Genomic DNA, 12,691 nt, shown 5'->3' with positions numbered 1-12,691 from the left:
GGGATTCATTTTGGGAAAAGGCATGCGGCCTTATGAATGCTAAGTGCTTCGGGCTACCGACTGAAGGGATAACGCGGGCGCGCCGTTAAGCTAGCTGACACATTTACGACCTGGATTGAGACAGAAATCGAGGCTCGCGTCATCTACGCGTATAAACAGCCGGGATGAGCGCCACCGCGACGGCAACAAAACATTTCGGCAGGTGCCGCAAAAGGCACAAATGGCTTCCCCCTTAGCCGTGGAGCCACATTCCACGCGCTAACGCAAATAGAAGCACTTTACACCGCCATCAGACTGTCCCATTAACACCAGGCTGCCTCGCAAACAAGCCAATTTGTTTCCGCGGGCTAGTGGAACGAAGGCGGGGGGGGGGGGAGTTGACCGTCTACGACAATTGATCGTCAGAAAGACTAATACCAATTATACGCGTTTCTGCACAAACATTTTTTATGCTGCAGATGTTTAATTCTTCCAGCAACAGAAGTACCGTAATTTTCGGACTATAAGTCGCGTTTTTTTCCATAGTTTGGGGCGACTTATACTCAGGAGCGACTTATATACATATATATGTTTTTTTTTCACTTTTTTGGGCATTTTATGGCTGGTGCGACTTATACTCCGGTGCGACTTATAGTCCGAAAATTACGGTATACATTTTTGTCTAGAAAATTAAAAATTGTGTCAAGGATCTTAACATTTTTTTCCCCATTGAATTTTTTATTTACTTATCGATCTAAAAGTATGACTGACTCATAACGGCAGCGTCACCTTTCGAGGTCAACCCTAATGGGGACTGTTAAGCCTAGGCGGCTCTCGTAGTTATTTCCGTAGGTGTCGGTTTTATGAATTGGATGAGGCATAAAATGCTCCGAGAGGGGTAAATCATCGATATTTAATCGAGGGAAAGCGTTTTACAAGACGCCGGCCCGGGTCTATATCGAGCCGTGCGTTGTGGGATACTTTCGGCCTCTGGAGAGTCAATCTTCACCTTCACACGCCGTCCCTCGTAAATCTATCTGCGAGCGGAGCGGGTAAATCATGGGAGATGGCGTCACGAGCTGGCGGCATCCAAATGATGGTCGGCTTGTAAATAGGATCGTGTTTCTCGGGGGCAGATCTGCGGCGTCACAGCAGCTGCGACTGCGCTACGAATGTTATGGCTGGACGCAGTGGGACGAAACCAACCTTGTGAAGCTCACTCGATTTTGCAGGCGAGGCAAAAATTTTCAGTTTGGAGTTTTGGGTGCAACGTGACGGAATAACTTAAGCCTTAAGTAAAGTCCAACATAAGAGTTGGACCTGCCGGACTAGTTTTGAATCCCAGGCCTAATGTTTTGACCCCAGAAATGCATTCACGGAAATATGCCGTATTTAAAAGAATGAAGGCCTTATTTGGGAAAAGTTTTTTTTCTTGTTGGCTAGTCAGCAGACCCGCCGCGTCTCAAAGGACATTCATGTCACATCTCCGAAGGGACCGAAGATTTTACACGAGGACCTCATTGATATCCAGCAGGGATATTTGATTTTCGGCACACAAGAACAACTTCTGTATCAGCTCCGAACGAGTTCCTCGAGTCTTTAAATCCATCGTCTGATGAGCTTAATCTGTTGACATCCTTTGGGTCGCTGTCCCAGAGACGGACGGCGCCGGGGTCAGGACCCTTGAGGTTATCGAGCTTATCTCCCTTGTTCACTCTCGCCTGCTCTTGACATAAATAGCACATCCACCCGTCTGTTTAGCGGTTTCATTTGTTAGCATCGTTAGCGTCTGGTTATTAAAACAAAAAGATGCTGTTCTAGCAGTAGACAGATGCTTTCGAAAGTGGCTCAGCAAAAAATATAAAAACAAATACGGCACATGGTTGGTTTTGATCAAGTTGAGGTTTTGAGCACCTGCAGCTGCGACTTTTGGGTTTTACACTCTCACGGTTATTACATTGGCATATGATTACGCATGGACGTCTTCTTTGTGGTACACCAGAGCCCAAATTACAGTCGCTGGATAAACCGCAGGCGACTCAAAAGGAACACACTTCAAGTGGAATAGAAAGACTTAAAATTTCTGACTTTTTTTTTTTCTTTATTATACAATGGGATATAACTTTTCGTCACTCGTAGTGGTATCGGTCGGAAAAATGCGATTAGCTGAGTTCACATGTTGGATAGTCGAACTTGACATTAATGGTAGTTGTACTACCGTTTTTTTCCATGTATAATGCGCAAAATTTAATTAATTTATTGTCCTAAAATCTGGGGTGCGCATTATACATGGATACAACTATTTTTTTTAATCCGGATATCATACGGAGGCTCGTTTGCTGTCACAATGTACCCTATACAAATCCGAAACATTTCTTCGCTATTGAGTTTGCTAGCGCATACGCAGTGATACTGACCGGCAGAATAACATCGGGTTGTTCCCAAAGATGATCTTTTTCCTGAAATAATTTTACGTTTACGGACTTAAGTAGGAGTCAAAATTTGGGTGCGTATTATACATGGGTACAGGCTTTTTTCCAGCATCGACAGGCCATTTTTAGGGTGCGTATTATACATGGGGGCGCATTATACATGGAAAAAAACGGTAAATGATTCCAAATTTGCTTGTGAAATAAGGATCACCCACTAAATCGGTTGACCCGGTCGGAGCGAGATTTTAGCATTCAGCGCGTCTGCGGCCTCCATCATGGACATTTCCTCGTGAGGCAGCGGGATTTGCGAGATCAAGTGCAAGAGCCCTGACCTCATTTGCTACTTTGCAGCCTGAGTCAAACATTTCACTGAGGTTTTGCTTTTTCAGTCCCCCCTTCAGGATTCCACAGAGTAAATGTTCAACCACAACGCAATGCCAAGTATGCGAGACCTGAGCTGGCATTTCGAGTGGACGCTGACAAAACAATGTGCCGGATTTACGGGGGAGAGCGCTCAAACTGTCACGTCCGCGACAAAGACGTAACGTGTAAGGAACAAATTAAAAATAAGAAATTCAATTTTTAATGCTGGCTGGATTAAAATAATTGTTGCGGGCGGTTTTCATGCAAAACAACTACAGATACTCAATTTTAACGATTTAAGGTGACTTGATTTTGCCATTTAAAAAGATTTGACAGTTTATGGGCAACATTTTGAATGCAAACCAATTTTATTTGGCTTAGCTCGTGTGTTGTTATGCTGCAAAAAGAATTCTTTAGCGGTCGATGGTGGTTTTAATCAGCATGTCGTCTATCCAAAACAACGCAATGGCATTCTTCATTTGCTTTTAATCAGCCCCACGCTCAACAAGTCTTTGTCATCTTGCCTTGTTTGTTCAACCTCACCACTCATTACTGGACCGCTCGTAGGGAGGCCGATACGCTGACCCCGAACCCGTCGGCGGCGCAAGCGACACAGGAGCCCGTGTGTTCGACGGATTGCGTCACGGGCGCCGCTAACGAGCAACGCGAGCGCTAATGCAATTATGCAACGACAAGCCCGGTGACTCTCTGGAGTCGAGGGCGCGGAAGGAGACGGGATTACATGCGACAAGTCTAGTCTTCTATACGCGGCTCTGGATGGCGGCGGAAAGGGCACGGGGGGAAAAAGGGACACATGGACTGAATGTAAATTGGAACCGGGCCGAGCCATGAATCGATGTCGTCCGCCGAACGAGCTACACGCTACAAAACAAGTTACTTTCCATCTAAAAACAATTGTTTGGTCTGATCTTGCTTCTAGCGCAAACCATTTGAGAGCAGAAACTGAGGTCATGAATTAAAAATCGAGTCTCTGAGCACCTCCGATCCAAATAAGAAATCAATATTTTACTCTGTGTGCAATGTGAATGCCAAACAGGCTTTCTCCCACCGGCTCCATTTAGGTGAGCAAACTATTCCAAGTGGGTTTGCTATTTGAAGCCCACTTCAAGCGAAGAAAGCATTCCGTACGCATAGTCCACATTTCCCAGGTACCGGCGTTAAGTGTCCAGTGCGGAGATAAGAGCGACTTGATTAGCAGGGGGTGCTGCTATATTTACTACCTTTAGATAAGACCCTTTGCCCTCTAAGGTTGTCTAGGGCAGCCAAAAACATCGCAGGGTTCCGAAGCCCATTTTGGGCTGACTGCAGAAGACGACATCTCTCAATCTGTAAGCGTTTTGTCTGATTTTTTTTTTTTTTTTAAACCCCGATATAAAGCCACTACCATCAAGTTTAAGACCGCCCATTTTCGTTCATTTTGTAATTTTAAGCTCTTTCAATGGTTAACTTGAAAAGCCTGTGCATCGAGACAAAATGTCCCAAACTAAATTTTAGTGTACACAAATAAATGATTTCCTGAGAATATCCCGAACGGGACTCACCCCGTCATTGCACACCTATTGAGGTGACGTTCCTCAACACCCCCGAGAGCGCACACCGGCATCGGCTTTTTGTCAAGCGTGAAAAAGTGTAAGGAGAGCCTCAAGCGAGGAGAGAGAGGGTGAATTCCGAGAGCATCGTTTCTAGCATACAACTTTCAGTTTCTATTAAACGTCACGGCAGAGGCCAGGGTATTGTTCGCAACATCTGACCCCGGCGATGACCCCTGGACCGGCAAGGTGCAACATTCCGAACAAAATTCAACTCTTACCCTCATCAAAGCAAAAAGATGTTTTCACTTCCTCCACCTATCCTTTCTTGGAAGCTTTCCTGCCTTCTTTCAGACGGTCGGAATGAATTCCCCGTCCTGTCGGGGCTGTATTCCGACATGTGTTTAAAGCTCAGGATGGACAACAGAGTGAGGTGGGAGAGAGAGAGAGGGGGGGGGGGGGGTGAGAGTGACTGGCAAAGAGAGTTCCCTCTTTGGGTGAAGCGGTGATCAGATCCTGCTATTTACAGACACTGGAACGTTAGCCCACCCTCAACGTGTCAGGGTCGGACTATCTTCTATTTTATCGCATTCCATCGTGTCACGCTCGGCACCGAACTGCGCCGATTTACTGTACCGTAATTTTCGGACTATAAGTCACGGTTTTTTTTCATAGTTTGGGTGGGGGGGCCACTTATACTCAGGAGCGACTTATATACATATATATGTTTTTTTTCACTTTTTTGGGCATTTTATGGATGGTGCGACTTGTACTCCGGTGCGATTTATAGTCCGAAAATTACGGTATATAATTAGCGTCAATTGTCAATGCAAAAGTCAATTTAAAAATGTATTATCCATTTGAATCAGTGACTCAATTTGGCTGAATGTGAAATCAATTTTCCTCATTGAAATACATTTAAATGTCATTAATGGGTTCCAACCGCCTAAAAATGTGGTCACAAAAAAAAATTAAAAATAGTGCTTTTGTATAAAAACAGGACTTTTTGAAAACTTGAGTAAACAAGTATCAGTACTATTTTTTTCTTTTTACACAATTATTTAGTATCAACGCGCAGCTATGCAAGAGCGTTTGACTTCCTTGTCGAATTCCACCCGCCGATATTTTCTTTCACTTTCCTGCGGTGACACTTGGATCGCCTGAACGGGTCACGTCGCCCCGCGAGACGTGGCGACGCTGCCCGACACGCACACTAACATTCCTCGCCGCTAATGGCACGACAGCGGGTATAAATTAGCCAAGAAGCCTCTGAAGTTGGAATTTGACCAAAATTCCTTGACAAATTGGACTCATATTTTAAATCAATTTAAATTTACACAATAAATTGAAATAACATCAATCCATGCCATTGCCTATTTATTTTTTTTCCTGCCACTGACCCCTAACAAGGCGTCAGCTCTCTATGAATACGTTTAACTTTCTCATACGTCGTCCCGCCTCACGTCATTTGATTATTTTACTGCAGTGTAATTCATCCGGGAGCGTATATATTTGGACGCGACCACACGCAGCCAGTCCGACTATACACACGGTCAGACCTCGAGACTGGCTGCTATTCCCAGAAGGATGATGTAACGACTGATATTAGCATTTCCAATTCAGACCCCCGCCGACACTTAAAACCAACGCGAGCGGCTACTGTGCAGCACGCCGTCTGGGATCGCAGTCACTGCCACACACAACCGGTTAGCCGCTTAGTCGTAGCCTTCGCGCTAATGTGCCATGCAAATGTGACTCCGCTTTTATCAGACGGGACAAAGGAATAACATTACCTGAAATATGCTAATCGGCCATGTCGCCACAAGGGACAGCTACTCAGTGCCAACATGTAAAAACTAAACTGCCGCTGGCTCGACATGTGTGTCGGTGACAAAGCGGTAACGTAGGGGGAATCGAATCGACACGAGCCGAGTTGGCCGGGGGATCGGAGGGGCGCTCGGGCAAAGCGGCGGGCCGGGCCGGGACGTGACGGCCGGAACAGCTGCGCTTTCCCAGATCTCCCGCTCACGTGCCAAGGATCACGGAGGAATGGCGAAAAGCTGACAAGCGATGGGCGCTAATGATGTAACCTCCAGAGCTATCAGGGGACCAATAAAAACATAAAAAGGGGGCCAAAGGACCCCATTAACGACTTGGTATTGACGGCTAGATGAGCCAAAGGTTTTTATGCTACATTCAGTTTTAGAGCCATCGAATGATTACCGTATTTTCCGGACTATAAGGCGCACCGGACTATAAGGCGCACCTTCAATGAATGGCCCATTTTAAAACGTTGTCCTTATATAAGGCGCACCGGACTATAAGGCGCACCATTAATGCATCATGTCAGATTTTTAATCCAAATCAAATCATTCTCCATTTTATCTTTTTTAGTTCAACTTCAGACGCAACAAATGACTTTATAATCACAAAATAATGATCCATAGTCTTTTTGATTCATGATTCATTGTCTTCAGCGGGCCACTTATGATTGATTTCATGACACAATGCTTCGGGCCAGTTTAAATTTAGGAATTTGGTCCATATATAAAGGCGCACCGGACTATAAGGCCCACTGTCGGCTTTTGAGAAAATTTTAGGTTTTTAGGTGCGCCTTATAGTCCGGAAAATACGGTACATTTGTAGTTCCCGTATTTCCTCAAAATATTGCCGCTAATAAGACACCACGCCGCAATTTGTCACCATGACTAAATGAGTTGTGTCAATATGGTGTTTAGGTCTGGGCTTTCTGCCATTTTTGTGTTTTTCCTTTCTGTCCATCAAAATAAATGTCAGGAAAATATAAAAACAGAGCCTGCAGGCTGTTAAGGCAGCAAGATAGAGGGGGGAGAAAAAGAAAAAAAAAACTTCACGCTGTCGACAGTTAGTAAGTCTAATCTCCAAAGGATTATGTCATTAAAGCTAAAGCTCAGGCCGTATCGCTCGTATCTGTCAGTTTGTAAGCTTTTCCAGTGCTACTTGACTCGTCTGCTTTTCAAAAACAAGTCTGGAAACAAAAATACGAAAATACAGAGCAGGGTGTGAAACTGAGGTTTTTCTGAAAGAAAAAAAAAAGCCGATAGTCGTACAAAACTATTCATTTTTTTCTATTCATATTGTTTTTGCACGTGAATACCGTAATTTTCGGACTATAAGTCGCGTTTTCTTTTCCATAGTTTGGGTGGGGGGGGGCGACTTATACTCAGGAGCGACTTATATACATACGTTTTTTTTTTCACTTTTTTGGGCATTTTATGGCTGGTGCGACTTATACTCCGGTGCGACATATAGTCCGAAGATTACGGTATACAAAAACGCACTTTCCCATAAAAGCTTTACGGCGGCTTAAATTCGACCAGTTAAGTCTCGATTATTGCTGTTAAAAGCATTTCGTACTGTTAAAAGCTTGCGTTACTTTTACTTATCACACTTAAACACACACGCACACACTGTCTCTCCAAACAAGCTGGCAGGTGCACCTCTGTTTACAAGCGAGACATTATCTGATGACTACTACTCATGAAATGGCCATTCAAGTCGTTTTACGAGCTTAACCCGGGAAATATAAAACGATTATACGACATTAAATCCCACATCACTTCTATTTTGCTGGGTAGCACACAGGCCAGGTAGGCCACAATGGGAGTGGCGTGACGTTCCCGGAGTGATAGTGTTACACTTTTCCCACTCTCCTGGATCGTCACCCCCACACACACACACCACCGCCATTCAGAGAAGCCTTATTGTTTTACCAACATCCCTCCATACCAGTTATACCAGTAAGTTTCAATACGATGACAGGAGGGTCATCAAAACAGCAAGAAGAATGTAGTATTTCATAGCCCAGTTGGAATTCCTTTGACGATGCCAAACAAGAGCTAAATTGTCGAGTTGTGTAGCAGTAGATGACCACAATGGGTCTGTTTTGGATACCGAGTGGCGGATCCCCGGAGCTGTAGTTCTTTGGGGTCCACAAAAAAATCCGAAACCTTCCCAGAAGGTTATCAAACATCTAAAGTGTATCATCAAAAAAGCAGTTTTTTTTTTTTTTTTTACTCAAGCTTTTCTCAATTTGGGCAAAACTGGCAATTTGGTAGCAAACACCCCAGGTTAAAAGGATTCAACCTGTTGATAAACTACTAAATTATGCGGGGGGACATGTTGATGTTCCCAAACTTTTAGCCGACACTGTATTTTGATTTAAATGTTCAAAAATAGACATTTCTTATGGCATTTGGGGTGTACTTTGTGATAATTGCTTGATTGGCAAAAAAAGGTTTGGTTCAAATCTGGTCCCAAAATTTAAAGCCACTTTCATTTAGAATAAGAGGAGCAGATCGTTAACTTCTTTTTACACTTGATAAATTATTTAGTGACATGTTATTTTCTAACCTCAACAAAATACTGGTCCCCTATTTTGAGTACATACGTGAAAAGATAATATGGATGAATCATTTGCAGAATGCATTTTACAAGACGCAGTGAATGACAAAAGCGATTATGCGGCATCGAGGGATAAAACCAGTCAATCGGACCATTAGGCTTTTGTTTACGGTATCACTCCACGTCTTAATCCTTCCAGGGTCTTAATGAAGAGACCAGACGCATCGTTTTTTATATTTATCTCTTCCATAAATGTGCCGGAAAAAAAAGCGGCTCGCTCGAACGCGCCGAGGCGTCAAAACGGGCGACCCCAGCCGGCTCGCCTTTACTCATCTGCCCCGGTACCTGGCGCGGACATCCAGGGGTCACTTAGGCGAGTAGTATCACGTACACGTTGGTAAATTAAAACGTCACTCATTTGATTGAATGGTGGTTCGTTCAAAATGACTAAAGATGACGTAAGGTGAGATTTTTGTTAAGGTGCCTTACCTTAGCACAACAGCCTCGTCCTGGCTAGCCTGTCGGCGTCCTCCATGTCAATAAATAAATAAATACATAATCGACCGACCTCACTTTCAAACTAACTCACACGCGTCAACACAACACACACAGGCGAGGAGCGAGCGAAGCAAGCGACCGTCCACCTGCTTACTCAGGAATCCGTCCACCTGCTCACTAGTAGCCTGCCTGGTGGATTCACCGAGTCGGACAACTCCCACTTCTTCACGGGGGGGTCACCGGGTGGACGGGATCGAATAGCAATGCGGCGAAATTGTCCGATGCCTGCGCTCGCTCGCTCGCTCCCCTGCTGCTCTCTGGCTCGTCCCCCGGCTCCCAGTCCGCTCCTCCTTCCCGCTCTCTGTCTTTTCCTAGCGACAAGGACAAGCACCCTCACGGGAGGCGGAAAAGGGGAGAGCGCATGTCCTTTTACGACGAACCGGTGGTTTGGAATTTGGCAGGATGACGTCAGCGAGCACCGCTGTTCCCGTGTTTTTTTTTGTGTATCGAGCAGTACTGCGCAAAATGGCTTCTCTAAATTGTTCTTGTCCACCAATAGCCTGGGAGTAATTGGCAGGGGGTAACCATGGCAACAGGCTTACAGAGTTAGCCTTGCTAGCAACCTTTTCTATACACCAAGAGAGCAACAGATGCTAAACCATTTTTAAACATGTATGTGTGACCATTTTAATATACAAATGTGTTCTGGGCTGGGACCGATTCATGACATACCAGTCATTTCAATGTGTTTTTTTTTAAGGCGTTCAAATTTAGAACTTTATTGATAGTTGACCTTTGTGTCAACAAGACCTTTTCTGTGTCCGTGCATTCATGTTTGCGTGAGTGTTGCATTTAGTTCTTTATCGCCGGCTCTTCTGTGCATTACGCCTTGGCCCTTGAGTCAATTTGACTGTTATCACAAAGAGGCCTTTTTATAGGTTGAGCCAAGAGGGAAACAATGGCAAAAATGATGTGACAATCCAGGATTACTATTGAATATACTAATGGCGGGGCAATTAGATAATGATGGAGAGCACATTTAATGTATTGGTGGCCACAGGGTTCTATGCTGTCATTGAAGCTGTGCTCCCATTTAATCATTTAATCTAGCCCAGATTAAATATGAACATGTAATGTTGTTCATTTTACCTAACAAATGCTAATGTAAATAATAGCATGTAATTGAAAGCATAATGACTCAAGTCTAGCATGAAAAAGACTAGTTTGTGCCTGACAGGTATCTTTAACCAGTGACTAGTTTTACGTCATTTTAGACACACATTAATCTTTGTACTTGGACAGTTGCGAGTCGAAAAATACGTCTCTTCACAGTGTACATAAAATCCAGCTCATATTAATTCTCTCCTGGTATCCATGAAGTGAAACCAGCAGCCTGGCACGCACATTTTTATCGCCGCGCCCTTACATCTTTCCATTCTCAAAGGGATCCACATTTGGAACAGCTGATATGGTGAAGTTCAGATGTCTGGACAGCGTTAGAAGGTGTCGTGATGGTGCTGAATGGGCGCTTTGAGTAGACGAAGTCATAGTCTGGCAATGACATCATATCAGGCCAGCTTCATCGTCTGTTTAAAATCCTCAAACCTGCGAATTAACTACCACTTGGCGTACGGCAGAGTTCATACGGCTGAATTAGAGCTTGTTGCTAGGAAGAATTCCCAGATCTTGATTATTGATGGGTAATTTTTAATGGAAACCTACTAAAGCTAACAAGTGACAAGCTAGTCGGCAGTTAAAAATTCGAGCCCTATGACAGTTATAATCCAGCCTAGCAACAAGTGCCCTGATAGTTATGGCAACAAGCAAATGGGGCAGTTTTAATTGTGCCCTACAAATTCTGCCTAGCAACAAGTGGCTGGGCAGTTTTAAATGCTAAATTCCCAGGGAAAATTGTTTAGAAATTGTTTTCCTTTTTAATCTCTGTCCACTTTCATTCATGTCTTTCCCGACGTGCTTCTTCTTTGGCACTCCATCCCGCTTGTGCAGCCAACATTGTCATGCACCTTTTATGCTTCTCCTTATGAGGGCATGAAGCAGGCGCGGGTTATGCAATGCACCTCTTCATGTCTATCAAAGCACGACGAGCGATACACGTTGCCCTCTTACGTTATTGTTACGATTAGACTGAGGGCCAGACTGGTACAGCACAACAGGTTTTGTTTCGGCCTTGGATGACATAATTAGTCTGTCTCAATGGTGACTACTTCATATTAGATTTTTTATTTTGCGGGGCAACATCATAAGATACCCACACAAAAAGCAAAATTTCAGCCAGGCAGATTTTTTGTTGGTATTTTTCTTTCAAATTTAAGATCATTTTTAAAAATTTTTTTTTTTTTTAAATTTAGAATAGCATAAATAATTTGTGTTTGTCTAATTGTTTAATTTTGATTTCTTTTGTTGTTCAGCAGTATTTTAGGTTTTAAGATATTTCTTTATTTAATACATTTTTTTCGGTGCTACTTTTTTTTTTATATGTCAATGTTGTTTTGGTCGGACTTGGTGTAAAAAAGTGTGAGAACCACAGCGTAGATGAAGTCTTGCAGCCATGATTGTGCGCAGTTCCTAAAATCTCAAGCATTTCATTTGTAAGTAGCCTCTTAGAAGAAAGCATGTTGACAAATAAATTTTTGGAATTCTTTCCCTGATTGTTCTCGGGTTAAGCTGCAAATCCTATTGGTAGATTTTTCCCTTCTATATTTAAGAAATGGGCCTGATAATCCAATTAATAAAAGGGGGTGGGGGGGACAGAAGGTGATTAAGAACCCTGCAGTGGTGCAATCCTAATGCGTGCAGACATTTGGGGTTGAATGAGGGAGCACACTGCTTTCAGGACGCTGCCATCTTGGGTGAATGAGGTAGCAGACCATCTTCCGTCGTTCTTAAATCTTTGCAGGATTTTTTTTTAGGATAAGGAATTTGACTCTGAATGTCTCCTGTTCCTTTTTAGGAAACGTGGCTCAGATGATGATGACCCACAAGAAGAGTTCAGCCGAGGAGGACTTGAACACTGAAGGAACTTAAGCTCTTCTCAGGAATATAAAGACAGAAAGCTGCTGTTGTGTTAACTGCTGTCACTTAAAAATATTTAAAGAATAAGTCAATAAACAAATACAGACTATTAATATAATACTACTAGTATTACTAAAAAGGGCAAAGGCTTTACAATTGAAGGTAAAACTGTCACAAAGTCATTTCCAACATTATTGACTGTCAAAAAAGTGTAGAAATAAATTTACCAGTATAAACCGAAAAGAATTGCCACCCAACATGTAAATGAGGGTTTAAAAACAAAAAACAAAGGCAGTCGGTATAGTAAGACAACAGAAGATGAATAGAGCTTTGCTGCCCTCTAGCGGTCATTTGTCTTGCCAGCGAAATACAAATGCATTCATGCAGCTTGAGTTTGCCAACAAGTTTCATTTTGGATTCTCGCACGTGTGCGTGTGTGTGCATGCGCGCAAG

This window comes from Syngnathus typhle, linkage group LG3 (assembly GCF_033458585.1).
Source record: "Syngnathus typhle isolate RoL2023-S1 ecotype Sweden linkage group LG3, RoL_Styp_1.0, whole genome shotgun sequence".
NCBI classification, from domain to species: Eukaryota; Metazoa; Chordata; class Actinopteri; order Syngnathiformes; family Syngnathidae; genus Syngnathus; species Syngnathus typhle.
Note: the sequence above shows the minus strand (reverse complement) of the source record.